The 27,333-nt window shown below is 44.5% G+C and overlaps 1 long non-coding RNA gene across 1 annotated transcript; it reads left to right on the forward strand.

Moving 5' to 3' along the window:
* The first annotated feature begins 3,640 nt into the window (after positions 1-3,640).
* LOC123001557 (uncharacterized) lies at positions 3,641-26,401 on the forward strand. The gene is made up of 3 exons (XR_006410568.3): positions 3,641-3,727; positions 20,919-20,975; positions 26,336-26,401. It is a non-coding gene; the product is annotated as an uncharacterized LOC123001557 (long non-coding RNA).
* Positions 26,402-27,333: the final 932 nt, after the last annotated feature.

Below are 27,333 nucleotides of genomic sequence, written 5' to 3' on the forward strand. Positions count from 1 at the left end.
TTCCGTTGTCGAGGTGGCTTCTGGGTCTCGAGGCTCGCACGGCAACAATGTTGGTTTCATTGTGCTTCGATCTGTGTCAACCTATAGACTATAAACTTCTTGCAGGCAGCAGAAGAGTTTGTCTATCTTGTTCACTGTGGTATTTCTAGCTTCCGGCCAGTACACGTTAAATAGTTAGCTGAATCCGTTGAATTCAGTTGAGTTGAGTTGGATTGAACAGAAACAGTAAAAGCTTTACGGCCCTTATGGATTTCCTGGGGTCCATCACTTCTCGACCTCTCCGCTAAGATCAAGTGCGGATTTCCTAGGTTCCAGAGGCACGTTTTTCCACTGGAGGCCCTCCTCTCAGGAAACTTCGTCAGTAGGGTCAGACCCCAGCCCTTCCTGCAGAACACTGCACCCTCTGGGTCCTGCTGTAAAGCAAGGAGGCCTTGAAAGTGGGTGGGATTGGGAGCGTTACCATCCCCCCAGGCCACACCCAAGCCACACCCCTCGGGCCCTGGGCCCGCCTTCTCCTAACCACAGAAAGTCCTGAGGCTCTAACAGAACGAGTCTCAGAACTTCCACTCTGAGAGCCCAGCAACCATGCAGTTTCGGTTTAACTCAGCGCATTTCACAACCTCTCCCAAACCCTGTGGGTTCCGCAAGTCTACCTGCTCTCAAACGCTTACCTCGAGATTCTGAAACTGGCTTTGCCCCCCTTCCAGTTCCACTGCCAGGCCTCTGGGCCCCACCTCCCCTATTCTCACCTCCTCCAGGGGTTCCCCAAAGTTCCCACCTTGAGGGAGCCCCCGCCCTGTGAGTGAGGACCGTTGATAGAAAGCAGACTCCACGGTACCCACTGAACTCAACTGTGGGATAACCTCTTACGTGTGTGTTTGTAAGCGGCTCCACGTCCTCAGAACTTCATTCCTGTATTAAGTCCTTCCTTTCTCTTTCCAAGTATAAAGCACCATGACCAAAGTCAAAAACCCCAGGCTTCTGGTCCTGATTCTCCTTCTTAAAATCAGATTAATTCAATTGATTGGCTTACACCTTTATTGACATTCAGTCGCAGATTATAGCGAGGGCACCTGGCAGCAGGGACTGGGGTTAGTTTCACGTGAAATCCCCACGGTTTTGCATAGTGCCCGTAGAGTATTCCATCAGTGTCTGTTTCATAAATGCATGGATTTGATTTTGGTGTTTGGAGTCTCCCTAGCCAGCCATCTACAACACACCTTGGAGGTGAGTTACGCCTGCAGATAGCAGATCTCATCTACTACTTTCTCCCTAGTTTCTCAGTGGTAACATTTACCCAACCTCTCTTCCAGAACGTGGTTGCAATTTTCCAAAGCCACTACTTAGAGGAGGCCTGTGCCCAGAGGGGGATGTCTTTCCTTTCCTCCAACCCTTACCAAATCTTTCTAGTCTTTCAAGGATTAATTGATAACTGATAAATGATAAATGGATGGTCAGTGTCTCCCTCAGTTTATTCCTTTCTTTCATCTTATGGAACAGTGTATCTTTTTTAGAGAGAATTTTTTAAAATTTAAAGATGTATTCATTTATTGGTGGGGGGGGAGTTGCAGAGGGAGAGGGAGAATCTTAAGCAGGCTCCATGCCCAGTACAGAGCCCAATGCAGGTCTTGATCCCACGACCCTGAGATCATGACCAGAACTGAAATCAAGAGTCAGACGCTTGGGGCACCTGGGTGGTTCAGTCAGTTAAGCGTCTGCCTTTGGCTCAGGTCATGATCCCGGGGTCCTGGGACTGATCCACCCTCCCCCACCCCAGGCTCTCTGCTCAGCAGGAGCCTGCCTCTCCCTTTCCCTGCTGCTTCTCCTGCTTGTACTCTCTCTCTGTCAAATAAATAAAATCTTAAAAAAAAAAAAAAGCCTTTAAGAGTTAGACGCTTAACTAGCTAAGTCACCCAAGCTCCCCATGTAACAGTCTACTTTAAACCTCCATCTAGAGGTGGGAATTTCAAGCAAAACAGGATAGGTGTTTTTAGTTAAGGCCCTCAAAAGATGTAAGGAAGTTCAGGTAGCTGTCCAAATGGAATTGCAAGCAGAGAGAATCTTTAGACTTGTCAAGCTGTTTGATCACAACGCAGGGGCTTTTCGGTTTGCAGATTGGCCAGTGAGCTCCTTGTGGGCAAGACCAACATCTCACTCCGGAGGTGGATCCAGGACCCAGCTCAGTGCCCAGGGAGAAGAGCTCTGTAAGTGCTTATGAACTGAGCACTTTGGAATGTTTCAACCAAGTAAATAAGGTCACAACAGCTTGGCTCACAGCAAGGCACTCAATCAAGGTGTCTTGGGGTGAAGTTGGTCAGTGAAAGGCAGTAAGACACCGTGATCCTGGTTCCAGAGTTTGAGATTCAGAATCAGGTAATTTTGGGAGCAAATCCCAGCTTTGCTTGCTTCTTTCCGTGTGCCCTAAGCCTCTGCTCTTAGAGGACTTGTTTCAGGATTGCTGTGAGTGCGGCACGAAGTCGTGCATGTGAAATTTGCATTAGCAACTGCTAATACTTACCCAACACTACCTCGGGCCAGAAACTATTCCAGGACTTTCTCACTTAATCCTCCCACAACCCAAGGAGGAAGGTGCTTTTCTTCTTCCTCCTCCCCTTCTCCTTCTCCTCCTTCTTCTCCTTCTTCTTCTTTTACAACTTACATATACATTATTTCCTTGATTGAGAACCTTATGATATGTAACATGTTTTAAGTAGTTGACCTTTGCCTTGTTCAGTGAGTTCTCATTTGGTTTTCTGTGCTCAAGGCTCCGCTCAATTACTACTGTTGCTAGGTGGTCTGTTTTCTCTCAGGATCAAGGTGGGTATTTTCATATAAAATCTGATAGTTAATTCCTTCTCTGGCAATTCTTTCCTGGATTCTTAGCTTTGCCTCCTTATACCTACATGCACCCGACATCCGAAAGTCACCAAGATAAATTCCCCCACCCCAACATCACCTGGTCTAATTTTGCCTTCCCCTTCCTGGGTCCAGCATGGTGGCCGGGGGGGGGTCCTGTGGGTGCGTCCAGCCCTGCAGTCCACAAAGGTGCTTTAACCGCCCCACTTCTTACAGAGGAGGATGTCGAGGAATCAAGAGGCTAAGTCAAGTCCCCAAAGTCATGCAGCTAGTGGGGGTGGTTTCAGGACCCACACATAGCTCCTGGTCCTAATGACGAAGGCAGAGCTTGGAGTGCTACGTGTGCTTCCTAAGGACTCAGGAAAGGTCATGCTATTTGTGTTGCCGTTGCTGTTGTTGTGTGCGAGGAGCAGAGAGCCCGAGTCTCCACAGCTGCTCCACAACAGAGCAGGACACACAGGGGACCTCAGCCTTTAGACCTGGGCCCCTGCGGCTGGTGGCTCGGCTCCTTTCTCCAAGGCCTGTCCTGGGCAGCCCCACCCAGTGTTCTCGCCACACCCTGGTGCTCTTGCCACCCCAGAAGTTCTGGCCACACCCTGCCCGCTCCCGGAAGGTAAACAGGGCCCCAGGAGAAGGGACACATTGTTGGGCCTGCAGTCTTGGCCCCGGAGGCCCTGCACTTTGGCTTATAAACGCCACAAATCAATAACAGTCAAAGTCAGAATGTTGGCCCTCTTGAACTTCAACTGACCCAACCCCGAGCCAGTTAGTCACGAGGGTAAATGCCTAGGGACCCGATTGCAGGAGAGAAAACGTCCGGCATAGCATCTAGTCAGCGACCTTGAAGGAGGGAGTTCGCAGTTCAGAGGAGGTGAGGAGGGCATTGCGTTCTGGGGGGAAGACAGGAAGTGTGCCCGTGCGGCCCGGAGCAGAAAGAATGACCTGGGAGATGGCAGTGGTGGCAGAAGGCAAGATTCCTTCCGTGAGGAGTCTGGCCTGCGTCAATAGGTTTGACCACAACAGCTCAGACTCACAGAGTGCTTCCTACATGCCTCTTAACGTGCCTTAATTCCTGGACGTGTTCAGTGACCCTAAGGGATGCATTTTATCACTTTCCTTGTGCAAGAGAAAGCCGCGGTGCGGAAAGGGGGGGGCTGCCCAGCCCCTCGGAGGCCAAACGAGAATCTGAACCCGGGTAATCTCTAGCCCCTGGAGGCTGGCACTGTTTTTCCCCTCTGTTTTTCCTCTCATTTAATTTGAATCATATTTCTTATACCAGAAGATATTCAGAAAAGGGGTCACTTGGAGGGGCTGCTAGGGATCCCCAGGGCAGCTGGAAGAAACTGGGGTTCTCAGGGCAATCCACTCTGTTCCTGCTTCTAGTCTGAGAGGCCCCGTTAAAAGTTACCCCCCCACACTTCATTGCAGAGTATTACAAGGGTGGAGGCAGTGCCTGAGAGGGGTACACACCCCTCCACGAGCTACTCTCCTCCCACCACTACCAAAGGTACAAATTGTGTCAAAGCCACTCCCCTGTCTCTCGTGACCAGGTTGAAGTGTGGCCTTCCCCTTTGCTCCTCAGATCTAGTTCCTACGAAGGGTATAACAAAGGTCACTAGAAAGGAAACACCTCGACATAAGCTCCAAAGGGCAGCGCAGTGGTCCGGCATGGGCTCCACGACCTTACGGACCAGGTTGGGAGGACTGTGAAGTCCGAGGCCACCCCGAGAGCTGGGGCTCGTGTGAATCACATGCTTTCTGAGTGTGGCAAGAAAAATCCCTACCTCTCTTGTCTTTGTGGTTTATCTGGAGCCAGGAAATGCTGCTGTAATCTTGGTGCTTATGCAGGTTTATCGGGCTTGTGGTTATCGATGCCCATTGCAGGTCCTCTAAGAAATGTAGGGTATTATTTCCTGATTCTTTCCACACATGGGAGCTTTCCTTTGATTAGTGCACTATACATACTTCAAGAATGATAGACAAAGTTTTTTAAAATGGGGGTTTTTCCTGATAGAGGTCAGGAGTTCTGGTTCTCAACAGCTGAGGCTTCGGTCCTTAAGAGTGCACCCAGAAAATGTGGACTGTGGGCGCCCCCTGCTGGACGGGGGGGGGGGACCCAGAAGTTCGGGGCCCTGAGTTCAGAGCCTGGGGTCTTATGAGGTATTTGCAGTACCTCCTGCTCCCCTGAGATACCTGGCTCTTCTTCTTGTCCTTTTAGGACTGAAGTGCATACAAGGAGTGAAACAGTAACATGGCTTAGGGGTAAGGAGGGTGGACCCTAGAGCTAGACTGCCTAGGTTCCAATTCTATCTCTGCCACTGCTGTGTGGCTTTGGGCAGATCACTAAACCTCTCTGTGCCTTACCTTCCTCATCTGTACAATCAGGATTCTAATACTTGAACCCACCTCACAGAGAAGTTATAAGACATGAATGAAGTCATATGTGAAATTGAGACATAAATGAGGTAATATGTGTAAATGAGCATAATTCTTAATTATATATGTATTGATTATTGCTATTATAAATGCTATCATCATTATTCTCGTTAGCATTATTAATAAAACCTAAGAGAAGTCTTCTTTCCTCTCTCTGAGCCCTAAGGGTCACTCTCACGGCCATCAAAAATTCCAACAATCTGGGAGACAGCTCAGAGAGGGAATATGGTAGAGATAATGATATATGTAAAAAATACATCTCCAGTCCCACCCCTCAGTAGATATGCAATTCCCAGCAGCTGTTAGTCATCCAAGCCTTGGCATGCATCATAGCACACATTATTCTAGACACCAAAGGAAGGGGAGAAATCATTAACTCTGTTCCAACAATAAAGCTTTCTCAAAGGAAAAAGGTAAAATAATTTGTATCAGTCAAGCACTTTCAGCCAGCCAGCCAAGTTTGTTGAGTTTATTGGCTGTTTTTGATAGTAAAATATGCTGTAGGCCACCTTTTGTTATTGCTTTTGGAGAAATTTAATAAAGTTTGGTATCTGAGGTACCAAACAGTAACCCCAATTGAACAATTACTGTTCTTGGAAATTTGGAGATTATACATATGTATATTGGTGCATATATATGTGTGTATGTATATGTATGCAAACATGTATACTTATATTTTACATTTTAAAGCATTTCCATATGTAACAAACATTTTGAAGACTGTACATATGTACATATACATATGTATAATACATACAGAACACCTTCAAGATATTTATGCCCCTTTGAGTGGAATGTTGGTGGTTTGGGGAGGGAGTGAGGCATGAAAGAATTTTTGATAGCTATAGGACTACACAGGGCACTGTATTTTTTTTTTTAAGATTTATTATTTTTTTTAGAGAGAGAAAGCATGAGCGGGAGGGGTAGAAGGGGCGGGAGAGAGAATCCCAAGCAGGCTCCGAGCCAAGAGTGGAGCTGATGATGGGCGTGATTGCATGACCACGAGATCATGACCTGAGCCAAAACCAAGAGTCCGGTGTTCAACCTACTGAGCCACCCAGGCTCCCCCAGGGCACTGTATTTTTAAAAAGTTTGGAAGTAGGGCAGGGTAGGGCTTGGAAAGGGAGGTGGTGGTGATTGATGGTGCGGTGTATCTAAATGATACAGCCGACAGGTGGCAGATCCCCCAATTGCTTGATTGCAGGGGTAGCTAGTAGTTGTGGTAGAAAGAGCTTTGCCATCCTTCTGCTTGGAAAAGCTTGTGCTAGGCATCGCTACTTGTGGGACACCTTTCCTGACCGCAGCGCCTGGACCGCGTACCTCCTCTGGGCATCTGCGGCTCCCTGCACCAGCCGCGGCACGTACCACTCTCTTCTCTGACTTCTCGTGCGAAGGGGAACGTGGGGGTGAGGATACGCCTTTCCTTTTCCCTTCCGGATCTCCAGCACAGAGTTGGCATGCTCTAAATATTTGTTCCGGGTTTGAATGAATAAGCAGACAGATGGACACGTGTATGAATGGACAAACGAATGAACGAATGAATGAATAAGAGAAGCAGAGGGCTGCGAGCCTGGAACTGAGAAGTATTCCTATCTGATGTGTTCCAGAGACGTAGGACGAGAGCCTGGGATTTAGTATGTGAGGGAGTCTGCCTCCTGGTAGAAGGAGGATTAGTGACAACAGCCGTTTCACCATAGCTTAAGGACATAATTTAGTCTTCTAAGTCAGAAGGCTTTTTTTCTGAGACTGAGGAATCTCCTTACTGACAAGATAGTGCCCAACGCAGCCAGAACCAGGTGGGAAGTCATTTAGGATGAAGTCACCCTGGGGCAGTTAAAAATTATATATACTAGGGGCGCCTGGGTGGCTCAGCTGGTTGAGCAGCTGAGAACTTGGTTCCAGTTCAGGTTATGACCTCAGGCTCATGAGACCTGAGCCCCACGTCAGCTCCACACTCAGGGGGACGTCTGCTTGAAGAGTCTCTCCCTCTGCCCCTCCTCCACGCTCTCTCACAAATAAATAAATCATTAAATATATGCTATCAACACCTAGAATCCACAGCTAGATTTCACATACTCTCTCCAGTTCAATCTTTACACCCACTTTGTGAAGTAGGCATGATTATTCTACGGATTGGAAAACCACACCTCAAGGAAGATGGGTGACATCTGAAGTCGCACCACGGGGAAGCAGCAGTCAGGATTCCAGCACAGCTCAGTGGGTTCCAGGATTCCCCTCCAGCTGTTGGGGAAACCAGAGGAGACGAAGCCAGTGGTGAAGAGAAGGAAGAAGGTCTGTCAGTAGGGCAGCACTCGTGGCTGTACAAAGCTCCGAAATTTGTAATTGCTCCAATAATGGAAGTTTGCTTCTCCCTGGAATAAGTCTAAAATGGGGCTCCTCTCCTCCAAGCAGGGATACGGGAGCCTCTGCTCCTTCCATGTGGCGGTTCCACCGACTTCACCACGCGACTTCAAGCTGCTGTACCCATCTGCATCCAACTGGCAGTAGGAGAAGGAGCATGAGAAGGGGAGGCTTTATGGGTCAGACTTGGGAGAACCACACATCACTTTCAGCCTCATTCCTTTGGCTAGAACTCAGTGACCTGGTCAGTGCTTCGCAAGGCCGGCTGGGAAACGGAGTGCAGCTCTGTGTCCAGGAAAAGAAGAAAATGGGTTTTGTAGAGCCGGGCAGTCCCCGCCACAGCCTTAACCAACAAGCAGGAATGTGAGATCCCACGACAGAGAAAAAGCAGAGATCAGACCTTCCCTGGGGACACTAGCCCCCAGGCAAGCTGGCGGGAAGTCAAACTTGTAGCCTCACCTCAAGCTGCGCATGTGCCCGGAGCCCTTCTGTGATGGGCAACTCCTCCTCCCCAATTTCAACCCTGCCGGGCCTAGTCGCCCCGGACCCGTGACTGGAGATGGGCTCGTGCTCCGGGTGGACCCAATCATATTTCCTCAGCCTCTCAGAATCAGGGGTTGGTTTCGGGAAGGTCATGTGATCCAAGGAGAGCGTGTTGGCATCCTTCCCTCACCAACTAGGAAAGTTCTTAATTCTCTGGTTATGAGGCAGTATGGATGGAAGTGTGGAGTGTTCGAGCATCATGCCTGCTGCCTCACGGAGACAGCCAGAAGAAAGAAAAGAGCAGAGGGTGAGAAAGAGATTTGACAGCTTTCAAGTCCCTCCATCCTTAAGGCTCTTTCCCTCCTGCTGTTTCTGTGGTTTAATTGTATAAACCAACCCATTCTCTCTTGGCTTATCTACTTCAAGCTGAGTCCCTGTCCCTCACAACCCAAAGAGTCATGACTTAACACATCCAATGTGCTGGTAGGTGGTCTTCAACAATTCGAACCTCTCCCCTCCCCCCCTTTTTTTTTTGGTCAAGCGCTAGCCTTGTTCACACGTATTCTCTTACACACATGCACACTTCTACACACTGCTATTGGTTGAACTGTAACCCTCCCCCCAAAGATAGATTGAAGTCCTAACCCCCGGTACCTCAGAACATGACCTTACTTGGAAAGAGGGTCTTTAACTGAGGTAATCGAGTTAAAATGAAGTCATTTGGGTGGGCCCTAATCCATGATGACTGGTATCCTCATAAAAGGGGGAAGTTTGGACACCAAGACATACACACGCAGAGGGACGACTGTGTGACGAGACAGAGACACAGGGAGGACAGCACGTGAAGAAGAAGGCAGAGATCAGGGGGATACTTGTGAGGCCAAAGAATACCAGAGGTTGACAGCAAACTACCAGAAGCAAGGAGAGAGGCAGAGGACAGAGTCTCCTCACAGCCAACAGAAGGAAGCTCACAGACGGCAAAGCAGTAAATGTCTGTTGTTTGAGTCACCGAGTCCATGTCTCTTTGTTCCAGCAGCCCCAGGAAACAGATACACACACTCAGTTTATTGGCAGATAGCTTGGTGGCTTTGCCAGAGTTATCTGTTTCTAGGAAGAAAAGCAATGGTTATTTCTCTTTGTTATTGTAAGTTCTCTGAAAAGAGCTTAAGGAGTTCCAATTCTCCTTTCATATTATTTATTTATATACCATGAGTGATAAAACCAATAAGGAAGAAGGCTAAGGCAATGCAGTATACAGATTCTTTGTAATTGTGTGTGTGTGTGTGTGTGTGTGTGTGTGTGTGTTTGGACATGAGGGAGGAGGTCCCCATAATGTAATGATAATTGCCATTTATTTAATCATCTACTTCGTGTCAGCTACTGTTCGTGGTCATTTTAAAGATTGTCATTTAGTTCTAGGAAGAAAGCGTAGCGTCTTGATGTGAAGTCGGTTCAAACCTGAGTTTGAATCCCAGTTCTGCGGCTTATTAGTTATTTGGCCTCGGTCATGTTACTTAACTTCCATGAGCCTTTTTTCTCAATGGAATAGTAATTTCTACATCATGGAATTTCTGTAAGATTAATCCAATAATATATATAAATTGACTGGCCTATAGTAAGCCCTCTAATAAGTGGTAAATATTAATATTCATCTCTAGAATCACCCTGTATGACAGGCATTTGTAATTTCCATTTTATACATAAGGAAACTGAGTCCCACACAGCTAATAAGTCAAAGAAAACTAAATTAGACCTAAATCTGTCTGGGGGCTTTACAGCTAAGGTCTTTCTGCTATACTCTCCTTGAAAAAAGGAAAAGACCCCCCAAGCAATAATTTGTCAGGACCACAGTTACATTTTAAGTGAATTTGAGTTACATGTAACTATGTAATACAAAACATTCACAAGGTTTTGTTTTGTGCTCAAAATGAGAAATCATGCAAATCCCCCAAATTAAAAAAGAGGCAAAGAATTGCTCAATTTCAAACCTGCTCAGACAAGGGAATTGCAAACTGCAACACTGGTTCTAAAACAGAAATTCTCTCTTCCTTTCGTTAGTATCTTTTAAACTCTGCTGCTATTCATATGACTTAGAACTTCAAGTGATTTTGGTGACAAGTGTGTGGTTATTATAATTTAAAATGTTTTTTTTATATCCTATGACCATGTCATCAGAGCATTTATAATGGTGGTACAAGGAAACACCAAAAACGATGCAGTTATTACACACTTTAGGGGTCATAAAAAGGCTCTGAAGAAGACCTACCAGCTATTACGATATGATATGCTTATAATTTAGCAGATTCATTTCTGCAGAATACCAGAGATCATGCTGAAGAAATGAAAGGCACCATTAAAAGGAAGTTACATGCCAGTGGGTGTAGATTTATGTGCTCTGGGAACATACTCCTCCATACTTTAAATTTATTAATATGGGAACATTTGCTTTGAATTACATGAGTTTTGAATAATGCAAAGGCTTCAGTAATTCATCCATTGCATAAAATGAACCCACGCTAAAGATACCATCCACGTACTCCCAGGAACTCAAACAACTAACATACTTGGTCTCTGTATTTCTCATTAGGATTTATAAATTGAAACTTTGATGTATACATCAGTCTCTAATGACCTTGATTATCATGAGTCGTCTCTGGAAATACCAAGGAAAAATCATTTCCTGGTTTGTAAGCTGAGGACAGGGCAGTTCAGTCCCTGGGATGCAGTTGCATCCAGAACATGTAATTGGACCCCAGTTTCATTTCCCCATTTGTACCACGGTGTGGACTGACAAGCAGGGCTTTCTGAGAAGCAAAGGAAGATGTACCATGGCATACAGTATACAACTGATAATGGTAGCTTGCATTTATTAGTTGCTTTTTGTATGCCAGAAACAGTATTAAGTCCTTTGTAGACATTATTTCATTCTGTTGACCAACAGTCCATGCGTGTAGACAAATGAGGACACTGAGGCATGGAAATGTTGAATACTTTGTCCAGGTCATTAATTAGGATGTGGCAGGGATGGTTGTTTCCGTGTCTATAGCTTACTTTCAAATACTTGTATGTATGCCGTGTGATATATGTATTCCTTCGGTTAAGCAACAACTCAGGTGGTCTGTTCTAAGGAACAGTAGTCGGTGAACATTCTGATCAGAACCCGGGCTCCAGTATACTACACATGCTTCAGTTTATGTGTGTCTTAGTCCCGATCTACCGCGTTGCCAATCAGCGTGGCGAATGTCAAAATGGGTTTCATTTGTGATCATAGCGGCTGCTTAAATAGTGTGATGGATTTTAGAAATGAGCTTTGTGTGGTGCAATTAAAGGTATTGAACACATGTGACTTGGCTAAACTATTTTAGAGACACTCCCCACAAGTGCACAAATGAAATACATGGACCTTGACTCTTGCGGCTTTCACCCTCAAGGGTCAAGCTCAAGGCTAAGCCCCTAACTGGTTCTGTGTACATCCATGGATTCGGAGGTTACTGGCTCACTCTCCAGTCAACGCCAGCTCTAAAGCAAAGAGAGCCCTGTGTCTGGGTATTTGGTGAGTCTGTTTTGAAAGACCTTATCACGCCAGGCAGTCGACAAAGCACCTGAAGGGACAGAAAGCTGGGCCTTCCTTCAGGCTAGCGAACAGCTTACAGAAATGGCTCAGTACTTGCTTGTTAATAAACGTTTGCTTAATACATATCTTTGTGGCGGAATGATAACCTGGTATCGAGGTAGTGAGGGAGGGAGTCACTCATGCTCACTGACTTCAGACCTGCTGTGACAATAGAAGGAGCCAAGAGTTGTGTCTGATTAAATGGACACATTTAATAAATTAATAATAAAGTTCTGGTTTGTAAGCTGAGGACAGGGCAGTCCAGTCCTGGGATGCAGGCAGAATGAGAACCTGGTATCGAGGTAATGAGGGAGAGGGTCACTCATGCTCACTAACTTCAGACCTGCTGCGACAATAGAAGGAACCAAGAGTTGTGTCTGATTAAATGGACGCAGATTAGTTTCATCACGAATACTGAACCCAACACTCTCTCCAGAAGCAGTGGTCTTAACCACTAGGCGAGAGTAAGACTGCTGAGGGTTGGAAAAAGAAGAAAAAGAAAAACAATGAGTAGGTAAAACAATAAAAGGATAACCTAAGATTCTAAGAAACAATCGTGGGTAGCTGGCCATACCACAAGAAGTCGATCTCTCTCGAATGACGGGTGTGACTGAGGGGAGGAAAGACTGGTCAGCTCTCCACGCTTTCCTGCAAGGCCCTCTCCCTCTTTGAGCCAGTGTGTTAGACACGGCCACCACCTTCAACTCTGGAACCTGGCTAACCCAGCTGAGATGTTATCAGAAGGAAGTTGGACTGGGTACAGGTTTCTAATACTCTATTCTGGATTTTTGTCATGTATTTCTAATTTTCTTTTTTTATAATGTCCTCATCAGCTTTCGGTGCCAAGACTGTGCTGGCCTCTTAAAACAGCTTGCAAATTGCTCCACTTTTTCTCTCTGGCAGAGTTTGTATAAAATTGGTCTTGTTTCTTAAAGCTTTGGTCAAATTCTCTGATGAAGCCATTTTAGCCTGGAGGGTTTTGTTTTGTTTTGTTTTGTTTTATGGGAAGGATTAAATACAGATTCAATTTTTTAAAAATTTAAAGACATATTCAGATGCCTAATGTCTATTTTGCAGGTTATTTTTCCAAGAATTTGTCCGATTTATATAAAACTCTTGAATGTGTAATGGTTCATAATATGATGTATTTAGTCACTAGGGTGAAGTCTTTTTTTCATTTCTGATATTGGTAATTCAGGTCTTCTCTTTTTTGTTCATGATCAGTCTCGCCGGGGTTTACTTTTGACTTCGCTGCATATCTCTACTGTACCTTGTTTTCTGGTTCATTTTGATTTTTTTTTTTTTTAAAGTAGGCTCCACACCCAGTGTGGAGCCCAACACAGGGCTTGAACTCACGACCCTGAGATCAAGACCTGAGCTGAAACTAAGAGTCAGATATGTAACCAACTGAGCCAACTAGGCGGCCCCATTTTGATTTTATCCTTGCAATTTCCTTCTATCTGCTTCTCTGGGTATAATTTGCTATTCCTTTTCTAATGCTTGAGGTGATTTATTGATTTCCAGTGCTTTTTTTTTTTTTTTTTCTTTTCCTGACCTAAACATGCAACACAAATAGGATGCTGTCCTATGGAAATATAAAACCCTATAAAAACAACCAGCTCTACGACCCCCAGGAAATTTTAAAAGTCAACACTGAATCTAACAGGAATTAAATTAATGCAGCTCGGTTTATATTTCACCATTTACATTGTTTGAATTCTATCACTCAAAAATCCTGCTAATTGTGGCAAGTTGAAAATATCGTCTACAGTTTTGTGTCTCCCCTAACCAACTCCCCCACCACCAGTTCCACCAAAATGACAGTGAATGGTTAAATATATATATATGTGTGTGTGTATACACACACACACACACACACACACACACACACACACATACATATATACCCAACAAGAACAAAAGGAAAACAAAGTGGAAAAGGAAATAAATATTCTGGAAGCTGGGAAGTTTATGAACTAGTGCCTCTTGACTTAGCTGACCAAAGGAGGCTAAACTGCTAACATTGGGGCAGCCTGGAGGCAGCTGATTTGGTCATAGAACCTCAGAAAGCCTCTGGAGTTGGTGGCTCTGGGTGAAAGTGAGGCTAAGAACAGAAGGTACAAGTTCATACAAGAAGTACACAGATGCTCCCACTGAGATCTGTCCACCCTTTACCCTCCCCCTCAGAAATCCAGAGGCTGACTCTCTAAGGAAGGGAGGCCAGAGAGACTCAGATTCAGTGATGTCAGGGCAGGGCACCAAACAGAAAATTGAGGGTGAAGTAGAATTTTACTTCCTACACTGTGGACCCTTACCCCCCTTTCCTCCACTCCAGTCTCAGATTGCTGATGGCCCGGCACGATCACCCTGCAGAAAATTCCACCCATTGGCTATAACCCCCAACACCACATGTATATACATGGACACATGCACACACACATACACACACACACAAACACACACACACACTCTCACCCACACCCCACATAGCTTCCCATCCATTTTTTAGTGCCTCACTCTTAAAGGTGAGTTGGCAGCTAAGGATGACCAAACATCTGAAAAAACTTTCTAATAGGAAAACTGAGATCAAAACAAATAATATTTTTTTGAAGATCTCAGTAGAAATAGAAGTAATGCAAGGAGCAGAAGAAAACCTCAGGATACTGTCATTAATATTCTCAGAGGAAAAAAAAAAGAGAAGGAAATTAGTTGGTGATATAAAAGCTCTTGGAAGTTAACTATGACAGCAGACATGCAAAATACCATAGAAAGGTTGGAAGATAAATTTTGAGAAATATACCAGAAAGCAGAAAAATATCAGAGATGGAAAGATGAGAGGGAAAAAAAGAAAAGAAAATTTGGAGACCAGATAAAAATTTACAATGTTTGAATAAAATAGAAGTTCCAGAAGGAGAAAACAGAGAAAATAGAGGGATTGAAATACTCAAAGGTAATTTTAAAAAAATCCTCAGAAGTGAAGTACATGACTTTTCATGTTGAGAGGACTTACTGAGTTCTCTGCATAATAGATTATATTTCTTTAAAGATTTACTTATTTTATTTTGGAGAGAGAGAGCATGGGGGAGGGGTAGAAGGAAAGGGAGAGAGAATCTCAAGCAGACTCCCCACTGAGCACAGAGCCTGACACAGGGCTCGATCTCATGACCCTGAGATCATGACCTGAGCTGAAATCAAGAGTTGGATGCTTAACCAACTGAACCACCCAGGGTGGTTCTATCTGCATAATAGATTTTAAAAGTCCCACCCCAAGACACATAATTATAAAATTTTGGAGTTCCAAGGGCAAAGAGAAGATTCTAAACACATCCAGAGATGAAGTAACAAGCCTCATTCAAAAGATAATATTAGCCTTCTCAAGAGCTGCACTGGAAGCTAGGAAAAAATGTATTCACACTTCTAAGGGGAAAATATTTTCAACTTAGAATTCTATACCTAGCCCAGCTATCAATCGTGTATGAAGGTGAGGTAATTTTTTAGACATTCGTAACCTAGAAGCTACTGAAGGATGTGCTCACTCAAAAGGAAAATATAAAGCAAGAAAGAAGATTTCACAGGAGGGGAAAAAAAGAGGATCTGCTATAGAGGAGAACAGAAAGGAATTTTAAGGTTGATAGTAAAAGGCAATCTCAGAGGGACAGCTGTGTGGCCGATTTAGAGAACCACCAGGCATAATACAGCAGGAGGAGAGCAAGCCCTGGGAAGGACAGCTGCCCCCCAGACGTTTACACTTTTAGAATATATTGAGAAGAGATTTCTGGTGGAGGGGTTGGGAATGATTTAAGACATGGTCCACAGAAAGTGAAATGTGACATTATGATTAATAATAAATATATATTTGGTCTTTGTCCCTGTTCCTGGCACCCTTGGAAGTTCCTAAGTGATTAGAGCGATACAGGTGTCTTTTGTGATGTTGATGAGGAGACTCTTGGAAAGCCCCTGGATAACCTAGGGATAGAGGCTGGTTGCCAGGGAACCAACCACATGATAGGAAGTTTAGAACTTTCAGTCCCATCCCCCTGACCACCAGGGAGGGGAAAGGGGCTAGAGGTTCAATCAGCCACCAAAGGCCAGTGATTTAATCAATCATGCCTAGGTCATAAAGCCTCCATCATTACCCAGGGATGGGGTTTGGAAAGCTTCCTGGTTGATGAACACATGGATATTCATAAAGGGTGGCATGCCTGGGTAGGGCATAGAAGTTCCCCACCCTTTCCCCACACTTTGCCCCATGCAGCTGTCCCATCTGGCTGTTCCTGAATTATAGCTTTTTATGAAGAACTGGTAATCTAGTAAGTAAGGTGTTTCCCTGAGCTCTGTGAGCCACTTTAGCAAATTAATTGAATTCAAGGAGGGGGCCATGGGAACCTCTGATTGATAGCTGGTGGGTCAGAAGCGCAGGAGACAATCTGGACTTGCTGTTGGCATCTGAAGTGGAAGAGAGGACAGTCCTGTGGGACTGAGCCCTTCACCTATGGGATCTGACACTGTCTCCAGGTACATCGTGTAAGGATTGAATTGAAGGACACTTAGCCAATGTCTGATAATTTTTTTTGCTTCTGTGGAAAACACACACGTCGGAATTGGTGTCAGATTTATACCAAGCAAATAAACAAGTAAAACAAACAAAACAAGAGATAATGATTAGCTCCAGTAAGAAAGAAAATGTAATCATAAAATCCTATGTGACCCACCCATAGATACTCAAGATAATGATGTAAACACTAAATATAGATCTTTAAAACTTATGATAAAAAAAATACTGGCCAGGAGGGGAAACTCTGTGTGTGTGTGTGTGTGTGTAAAGGGGGGTGTTGTAACATAGCTAAATATAACGCTTTTATGGTAAGAAGAAAATAGGTAATAACTAAAAGCAGAAAGTTAATATAACAACAGTGCCAGGCACTGTTAAAAGTGCTTTTTATGAATTAATTCCTTTTTTTATTATTTCATTTTTTTTAAGTAAGCCCTGTGCCCAATGTGGGGCTTGAATTCATGACTCCAAGATCAAAAGTCACACACTCTATTGACTGAGCCAGCCAGGCATCCTGAATTAATTCCTTTTCATGCCCACACCAGACGTATGAGGTTGTGAAACCCATTTTACAGATGAGGGTATGAAAAATAGTAGCACAAGCATGTATTTTAGAAATATGAGACAAGCTCCAGAAGAAACAGCTTTAAGAAACATAAGTGGTCATCTGTGTGGAGAGGAAAGCAGGAATGGAAAAGGACAGTAGGGGACGGCTGGTTTTCAATTAAAGCCTTATAAAACCATCTGAGGGGTGCCTGGGTGGCTCAGTCGGTTAAGTGTATGACTTTGGCTCAGGTCATGATCTCAGAGTCCTGGGATTAGTCCTTGCTGGGCTCTGCACTCCTCCAGGAGTCTGCTTCTCCCTGTGCTCCTCCCCCTGCTCGTGGGCTCTCCCTCTCTCTCTCAAATAAATAAAGTCTTCTAAAAATTTTTTAAAAAATAAGACCATTTGACATGTTAACCTTTGTACATGTTGAACACTGATAAAACTAAAAAACCAATTAACAAATGCACATTCTTAAAATATTTTTAATAAAAAGAATCTATCTGTTGTCATCATTTCTAAGTGAAAAACTTAAAGAAAGCAGCTCTCAAACTTCCCTCTTCTCAGCCTAGGCTTCTGGCAATGCCTTTTCCTGTCCTGCGGTCCCCAGCCCACTGATACTGCCATCAAATCTCTGCTCCGTGGAGGTTGGAAGTTTCTGTGGCGTAGAAAGACACCCACTCTTCTTTCAAGTTGTTTGGCAAGTGTGTATACATACACGCGTGCATATAAATTAACCTGCCATCCAGATAATCTGGAAACTACATGGTCAGCTGCTGTATCTTCCGAGGAGATACCTATTAAATAAATAGACATAACAATAAAAGCCAATTATAACATCTAATTTTAATTACAACACAAAATTAAACATCACGTTTATGTTGCCCAGTTTTAAGAATGATGATCCCACTGATATTTTTATGGAAAACAGTTACTAATTAATAACTGTTAGAGAAACAAGAATAATGAAGGCTTAATTCATTATTCAAACTGCCCTGGAGTCCTTGTTTTAATCTCCTCCTAAGCCATTCATTTAGTTCTGTGCCTTGTAAGGTTCAGGTTTTTTCCCTGTCACTCAAGGCAAAAACAGAGGAGTCCTTAAATTATGTTAGAAACAGATCAGCTCCCAGATAACATGCAGCCCACCAAAGAAAGGAAGGAAGGAAAGACTAAGTCCCGGGGTAAATTAACCCATGAGGTACATGGTCGGACTTTACCCTCAAGTCTGCAAACACTAAAAATTCACAGCCTGTTTATTTGCAAGAAGGTTGGGGAGAGGGAAGAAGGAATCCCTAGGCTCTTAAACAAAGAAGACCATATTTAAATGACCTTTTTAAAAAATAGCCTTTATTTTTTATTTATTTTAATTTACTTACTTCTAAAGTAATCTTTATACCCAACATGCGGATCAAACTCACGACCCCGAGATCAAGAGTCATGTGCCCTGCCAACTGAGCCAGCCGGGAGCCCCTAGCCTTTATTTTTTAGAGCAATTTAGGATCACAGCAAAATTGAATGGAAAGAAAACATAACTAAATAGAAAATACAGATATTTCCCATATCCTTCCTGTCCCCACCCAAGCACAGGGACCCCACTATTAGCACAGAGTGATTCATTTGTTACAGTCTCGAAACCAACACTGACATTGTTACGATCTAGAAACCGACAGTGAATCTAGAAACCAATACCGACAACCAACAAAGCCTGCAGTTTGCCTTAGTGTTCATGCTTCGTGGTGTGCGTTCTGTAGGTGTGGATAGAGAATAACACGTATCCACCATTGCAGTACGTGGAGTAGTCTCGGTGCCCTAGGAATCCTGTACGCTCTGCCTGTTCGTCCTCTCCCCTAACCTTTGCCAATCACAGATCTGTTTTACCGCTTCCACAGTTACATCTTTTTCGGAAGGTCGTATTAGCGGGAATCATACAATCGATAGGCTCTTCAGACTGGCTTCTTTCCCTTAGTAAAATGCATTGAAGTTCCCTCCATGTCTTTTCATGGCTTGATAGGATCCTGATTTTTAAAAGAATATTTTCTATAATAGTCTAGTAGGTACTTATAGATATTTATGCCTTAGAACTTTGGAGAAACACAGTACATTTCCACTTATTTCCTGGAATAGCTCTGTTTTTCTTCTCCCTCTTAGGAGGGGCCAGGGATCTCCTAGAACCCATGGCTGGACATTCACTAATGTATTTAGTGTCTATCATGGACCACTGTTCCAAATACAGGGGCTGAGTAACAACTCCAACGTTTAGAGGGGCGGGGCAAGCATTTATATGCTCACCAATTCTGTGGATCAAGAATTTGGACATGAAAAACCAGGGACACCTTGTCTTGCCCTACAATGTTTGATGCCTCCACTGCAAAGCTCGAAGTCTACAGGATGGAGTCATCTGAAGGTCCTTTGTTCATCTGTCTGGCAGTGGAAGCTGGCTGTCGGCTGGGAAATTGTTTGCTCCCCACGACCCAGTGGCTGGTTTCAAGGGTCAACATCCCAAGGGAGGCAGCATCAGGCAGAATCCTTATGTCTCTTTATGCTCTAGCCCTGGAAATCAAGCATTCTGCAGGATTCTATTTGTTGAGGCAGTCCCGGAGTTGGCCCTCCTCCTGCCCTGGGTGTCAGGGGAGGGGAAATAGATTCTGCCTGGTGATGGGGAGTGGGAAGTTTATGGAAGAACATGTGGCAGATGCTGGAAATACTGCTGTTGCTATTTCTGGGAAATACCATCACCTTTGTAGGGCAAGGACTTTGCTAGGTCCTGGGGATTCCTAGTGGAAAGCTATGGCTTCTGACCTCCAGACTAGAGAAAGGGTACATGAAGAGTGGGTATACAGCCCATACTGATGAGGTTGTGGAATATAGGTGAGGTTCAGTGGGGTGGAGTCCGGAGCCGAAGACCAAGAAAGAATTCTTGAGATGCCTTTGGTGCAAAATTGGTGGTTTATGAAAGCATGGGGACAGGACCCGTGGGCAGAAAGCTGCTGCCCCTGGTTGTGAGGGGTGGCTGATGATATACTATGGGGTTGGCAGAGGTAAGGGAAAAGGGAGGTTTCAAGAAAGTACTTTCATATGTTAAAGAAGACTCACAGGAAACTGGAGGCCTTGCTATTGTCAAGTTAAGGTTGTTTACCCCTCTAGCAAGGCATTAACATGAAGATAGTTGGGAACTTTCTGGAGGCTGCAGATTATAAAGATTTTTAATTGTATCTACATTTCCTTCTGGAAGCTAGGTTATTGATAGAAATGCTTCTTTCTTGTAGATCGCTAAGACATTTGTAAACTGAGGGAGACTCAAGCCTTGCAGGATTGTGGTCTGTATAGGTTAACTATTTCTTTTTGCTTTAGGGCAGCCAGGAGTGCCTGAGGAATGTCACAAACGTCCCATGGGGGGGAGGGGGTTGCGGGGTGTCAGTTTCTGCTTTGTCCTCAGCTTGCCTTCTGTTCCCTCAACAATATCACTCACAATTTTAAGTTCTTGGGGAGTGAATAGCCGCGGTGCTTTGGAAAACATAGGAAGAACATCATATAACCCACCTTTGGAGTTCAAGAAAGGTTTCGCCGGGAAATTGTTAATGGTTGCAGACTCTCAGGCAGAGTATCTGCCCTGCATCTGTGAAAATACAGACGTAGATCTCTGCAATCCCACTTCCACGCAGGCCACCGGGCTCCCTCCGCCAGCCCGGAACCTGTGAGTTCTTACCAGCCCGCCGGCTTGTCACAAGTCACTCTCCTTGAGAAAGACGCGATGCTGACAGGAACCTTTCACAGCTCCCACAAGGTGGCAAAGGGGCCAAACCAGTGCAGAGGCAGTGCCTCTGACCCCTGAGGTCACCTGGAATTGTTGACAGCATTAGCGTGTCACAGAGGTGGGCCTGGTTAGAATTAACTGCTCAACCAGCTGGTGTGGCAAATGGTCTGAGGTAAAAAATGACAGAAGCAGAAAGGGTTGAATTGCTTAATGAAAATTTCTATTTCCCCTCCTTCTACCTGTTCCAGGTTTCAGAGAAGATCAGGAGAGCACGGTTTGGAAAAAAAAACTTGATCTAGTTTGCACCTTCCTTTTACAGAGAGGAAACTGAGAGCCGGAGAGCTTCCAGTGACTCCCTCAAGATGACCAAGCTAAGGTTGGTTTGGTGTGGGGGTTTTTTTTTTCACATGACACAAAGCACCAGAAAACATTCCTTGGAAATGTGTGAACAAATGTCCAATTCCTGCTGGGGTTTTGGAAGATGATCATTCAATCAATTCCCTAATTCACGACTTAGCATTTGGGATGCCACAGAGAGGGACCCAGGCGGGGATCCCTGCTTCTCATTGGTTGCTGCCCCACATGCGATTACCCGAAGTCCTCCCTGCTTTCCCTCCTCCCCACGCTCCCTCCACTGCCCAGAAGTAGACTCAGCTCTCTCAGGGCTGAGACAGGCCATTGAGGCTGCATGAATGATATAGCCTTTTAATTTGCTTTTAATTATTGTGGCCTGGTAACCCTTCCAAAGACCCTTCATGGAAAGTAGTTTTATTTTTCCACTTATTAACCTCATTCACTAGACTGGAAAAAGAATTCCTCCTCCCTCCAGACCTCCCCTTTCATCCTTCTAATGCCTTTCCCTCCCCCCCCCCCCCAGCACTGGGAAAGTAATGTGTGTAAAACCAGTGCCAAGTATATTGTGGTTTCAAACCCAAGCCTGTGTGGAGCAGAAGCCCATGGGATTGTCGTAGTTCAGCCTCCAGGGATGGCCCCCTTGGCCTGGCTCTGTGAAAGGGAGGGGCCTGAATGGGCCTTTGATTCAGCACAAATCCAGGGGTGGGGTGGGGAAGGAGAGGGCCTGTCATTTGACACTGTCTGTTGCCCTTGAGCCCTGGGCCTCTTTCCCCAGTCAGGCCTCTCTGAGGATGCCTGGCTCCTCCCGAAGTAGACCAGCAATCCCAAAGGTTTGGGGAATTCCATTAGCTCTGAGAATGCTGCTCTTTATGAAGTTCCTCCTCCTCTCTCTCTCTCTCTCTCTCTCTCTCTCACACACACACACGCATGCGCGCGTGCACACACAAGCATAGCATCACTAGGGTGTTCACCATGGATTTGCTAGTTGCTTTTTAAAGTAGTCACTATTTTTGTGGTTTGCATGGCAAACCTTAGAGAATAGACAAGCAAATCACTAGAATTAAGGCAAGGGCTTAACAAGGTTAAAAGGCAAATACAGTGTTGTGGTTATCGCCTTGGATATTGGTCAATGAGTTTGAATCCTGGCTTCACCTTATATGACCTTGGACAACTTATTTAATCTCTCCGTTCTTCTCTGGATATCAGTTCCCTCATAGATGAATAGTTATAATACTACTCCTTCATAGAGTTGCTGTGTATTTGAATGCATTCCACACACATAAAATGCTTAGGACATGGTAAGGAGTACATAATGTTAGCTATATGATAAAGGTTGCTGGCTTTGAGAGCCATCTACAAAAATTGATTATATTCTATATATTCTATAGAATAAATTGATTCTATGTATTATATTCTCTCTATATATTCTATATAATAGTTAAAACATGTAATTTTTAAAAGATCACATTTAACTCATAGCGCGCAAATGAAATCTCTAGGAATAAATCTAACAAATGAGGTGCATGCTGTAAGAAGAAAATTATAAAATTTTGCAGAACGTAGAGACTCTCCAGGGGGAGGAAGACTTACTATCTTAAAAACCCTCTTTCCCCCATATTAATCTTTAATTCAAAGAAATTCCACACAAAATATTGATCAATATTGTTAGTGTGCATATGTGGAACTTGACAAGCTGATTCTGAGTAAGGATTAAAGATGGAATAATTGAGAAGTGCAGTATGAGCATGAAAGTTGATGATCAGAATAATGAAATTGAAGAGAGACTCCAGCAAGACACTCCTGCATTTATGGAAAGTTGTTCCATGGCAAAGGTGGCATTACATTTCACCAGGAAGAGGATGAAGTATTCAAAAAACAAGGTTGCAGGGCACCTGAGTGGCTCAGTTGGTTAAGCGGCCGACTCTTGGTTTCGGCTCAAGTCATAATGTCAGGGTCCTGGGATTCAGCCCCATGTGGGCTCCACACTCAGCGGGGAGTCTCTCTTCCCTCTCCTCACACCCCGCATGTGCTCTATCTTTCTCAAATAAATCAATAAATCTTAAAAAAGAAAACAACAACAACAAAAACCAAGGGTGGGCCAGTTGGTCAACTATCAGGAAAGATTCAAAGTTGGGTCCCTGCCTCAGCTGGGCCGTGGACTAAACACTTAAATGTGAAAAACAAAATAAAGAGGACTATCTGTGTGATATTCCTGGGTCAAAGAACCAGAAATTTCTTAAACAGGAGTTGGACAGCACAAACCATAAAGGCAAAGATTGATAAAATTAACTTTGTTAAAATTAATTTAACATTATGTTAAATTGTTAACATAATGTTAACATTTTATTATTTTCTGGCTAACCAAGGTAGGTTAATGGTCCTAATTTTGCACCCTCTCCTTGCAAAAGAATACAAATACATCGATGCCCCTTCCCTGGGGTCTTCACCGTGCCGGCCTGTGGAGTAAAGCCGTAACACACATCTCCACACAGTTGCGTTTAAGTTTGACCATGTGACTAGCTTTGGCCAATGAAATGCAGACTAACGTAGAGGATGCTCCACAGAGATTTTAAATGTGCTTGCGTGGGCTACCTCGCCCTCTACCGCCTACCATGAGAAGAGCACACCCTGAGTAACTGCTTCTGTCCTCAAATGAGAGGTCCATGGAACAGACCTAACGGAACCTGAAGTCGGACACACCACTGCCCAGCTGACCAACAGACCCGGGACTTCAGAAAATAAATTCTTGTTGGTATAAACAGCAGAGATTTTGGGGGTTGTTTTTTATACAACATATTCTAGCAGTAGTTGACTAGCATGCTAATTCAAAAGAATTTTTTTTTTTTCAAGGATGCAGAGTATTCACAGAATCAATGAGGTGGAAGCTTGGAAACAGGCAGGAACTATGATATTTCTGGAGCATAGGATTGAAAAAATTTTTTAATTTAAATTCAATTAATTAACATATAGTGTATTATTAGTTTCAAAGGTAGAGGTCAGTGATTCATCAGTTTTATGTAACACCCAGTGCTCATTACATCACATGTTCTCCTTAAAGCCCATCAACCAGTTACCTCACCCCCCCCACCCCCTTTGGGGGATAGGACTTGAAGACCACCAGGAAGTCTAAAAGAAGGCTCCGGAAGACCAGGGCACTACTGTGGGGATGAAATAGAATATTTTTCTATTTCTTTGCTCCTCTTGTCAAGATTGAAATACCAGGAAGAGAGTGTGCAGTTGTCTACTGTTCTGTGAGCCTGGGACACCACTCTACCCACTAACCAGAAAGTGCCAGAATCTTAGTCACTGTCTCCCAGACTATATCCACCAGTGGGAAGAGAGGATGCTTCAAAAGGAAATAAAGTATTTTTAGGAAGAGGGAATTGATACCGGGCAGCCAGAAACAAGAAATGACTAAGACTCATGCTGACCAAGCTACCTTTTGGTTATGCTATTTCTTCCAGAAAGGGCTGGTAGAAGAGAATACCCACCAGCATGTGCACTTATGTGGTCAAATCAGTAATTATATATATTTTTTTACAGTAAACTTGTGTTTGCTCTTCTGAGAAGGCCATCTGACTGTTCGTCTGTCTATGTAGGATCTAGCTCTGTATTCCAAGTGACTTAACCAAGGCAGTGCTTCCCAGGGAGGGTCACCTTAGCCACTACCTGGCCTCCTAGAGGTCTCCTTTGAGACCTGACCACACAGAGGACAAGAGGAATAATCTAGACAGCATAGGAGACATGAAGGGAGCAGCGACGAGCAGGTTGTTTGGTGTAAGATTTTGCTTTGAAAACCAAGGTAATCAGAATGGGCTTTATCTCACATAGCCAGCTGGGCATAGTTGGAGGTAATTTTGAGTTGGAGATTAACCCAAAGAAAACTGTGTTTGAGGAAGATTATTCTTGCTAGGCTGTATAGGCTGGAGCACAGAACAAAGAGATTGGCCACGGACTCTGTCTCTATAGTGTAGCTTTTCAAGCTAGCAGTGTAGCCATAGGCAACTTCTCTGAAGTCAGTTCCCTCATCTGCTCTTCCCCAAAGTCTGCCATCCAAGGCCAAGGCATCAGAAACCAGATGAAATCAGGAGTGTTCAGGATTGTATGCTATGGCATCAATAAGGCCTTTGGGGGGTGCTTCTACACTGGGGATTCCCAGCCTGTGGACTATGAATCCTTTGGAGAGCCTTGGAGCTGTTTCAAGAGGCCACACGTCTATGTGTGCCCAAGCAGTCTGAGGCTGGGTAGATAACAAATCTTATTCCCATGCACTGCTCTTCCCAAAATATATATAGAAGGCGTTGGGTTTCATTCAATGCAAATTCATTTTCAAGAGTTACTAGATTCATCATCATAGTTTCTTGTTGGTATAGATTTTTCTCAACCAACAACACCTACTAACGAAATGATCAGATGAGGAGCTACGGAATAGAGGTAATATAGATCACCTGCCTCACTGCCTTGTGGAGCTGAAGCGACTTAATGCATCCAGGTGCTTAGACTAGTGCCTGAAACAAAGTAAATGTTCAGTAATAGCAACTATATTACATAGTGATCGTCATCCTTGAAAGGCGAGGACCACTCATCTAGATGATCTCTAAAACCATCTTGTGCCCCTGAGTGTTAATGGCTTTGTGAATTTTATGAGAAGTCTTGTGAAGGGTGAAGAAATGCTTTGAGATCAGTTGTCCTGCTGTTTCAACTGCAGAGAATGGGCTAAGCCTATCTGCCGCCCTAAGCTTTAGTAGAAGGCTTTAGTAAAAGGCATTTAGTAGAGGGCCTCCATGCCTTTAGTTGACAGCGTGGTGGAGGGAAGCGGAACTCGGAGACCTCTGGGCGCTGCTACAAGGGTCACCTGTCCCTCCAGTGATGCATGAACCCAGACGAAACGTGCCCACCAGAAAGCGCAACAGCAACTACCAAAGTAACCACTAGGTGTCGCTGTGACCCTAAAATTTCACACAGGGGCCCGCCCCTGGGGGCAAGACTTGAGTTCATTTTTAAGTTTTCCTTTCCCAAGGTTCTCAAACCTTATTGTACATAGAAATCAGCGGGGGGGAGGGGGGGCTTGTTAAAATGCAGATTCTAATTCAGTAGGTCTGGGATGGATCCTGAAATACGGCATTTCTAACAAGCTTTCAGGTGTGATGCGGTGTGTGCAGCAAGGTTCTGGCTTTCAAGCGATTTTCCCTGGTTTCCAACTGTTTTTTTTTCAGTTGTTTGTGATTTAGGACAGGAATAAGAATTGAGCCGACCCAAAAGCGGCTTCCTTCTATGCCTTTCCGTGGTAGTGAAGAGGGAAAAGAAAGAAAAATGAGAAACAACAAAAGAAAAATCAGGGCAGCTTTCTTGTAACATCCCAATGTCCTGGATCCCTTGCAGGTCCACCCTCTGAAGAATGACGGATGTGGCAGGTGCCCCTGGTCAAGGTGAGCTCTGGAGAAGGTCAGAATGGTTTTTCCCTGTACTTCTTTCTCTGGCACTGGGACTCATTAAGGAATTTATTGCAGAATTTACAAAACAGTAAGTGGTCAGATGCTTCCGCAAACCCTGCAAAGCTTCCCGCTCCGGCCCAGGCAGGGTTTCTGATAGAGCCCATCCAACTGGGTTGCAAGGAGCCAAGCTGAGAATTGAAGAAGTGAGCTAACGGGAAGGCACGCTTTGCTGATGGTACTACTCTTGCATGCACAATGCGATCTATTTTAATGTCGCGAACTTCTGCTTTCCACGCCGGCAAGGGCCGGTGAGGAGCAACCAGTGAAGTGAAACTCCCGGTGAAGCCCCAGGCCGGGCATTTGACTTCCCCCCGGGGCCTTGCTTTAAGGTTAGATGCACACTGCAAAATGAGAAGTTGCAGGAGAGCTGGCGCCAGCTGTCTTTTTCTCTTGGTCCTTGTCTCTCTTTTTCTTTTTTGTTTTGTGTGGTTTGGTTTTGCCTTTTTAATGACCTTCGTATATCGTTTTTGTCCTTTTTAGTTCGAGGCCTGAAGCTAAGGTTTAAGACTGAGAGATTTAAAAATTAAAAGCGAAATTCTATCTTTTCGTTTTGGGACAGTTGCAAGCTTACCGAGTTTCCTGCTTACAAAACCTCAGGAAGAAGATGGGTCTAAGGTTTTCTAAGGTTCTGACAGTGGAGAATGTATTCATTGCCCTCCTCCAGCCTGTCTTCGGCTTCCTTATGGGGCAATCCTCCCCATCCAATTTGCTTTATAAAATAGGTAGCAGTGTGATCTAACTGAATCCAAACTGGGAGTAGAAGTTGGGCTGTTTGGATGATGTTCACTCCCTCTCCGTTTCTATGCGTCTATTGGTATGCGTGGGTAGGAGGAGGAAAGAGTCCTTGGTGGGGGTAGGGGGTGGGGTTGCAAAGGAGAGGTGGGA

The sequence above is a fragment of the Ursus arctos genome, unplaced genomic scaffold (assembly GCF_023065955.2).
Source record: "Ursus arctos isolate Adak ecotype North America unplaced genomic scaffold, UrsArc2.0 scaffold_9, whole genome shotgun sequence".
Taxonomy (NCBI): Eukaryota; Metazoa; Chordata; class Mammalia; order Carnivora; family Ursidae; genus Ursus; species Ursus arctos.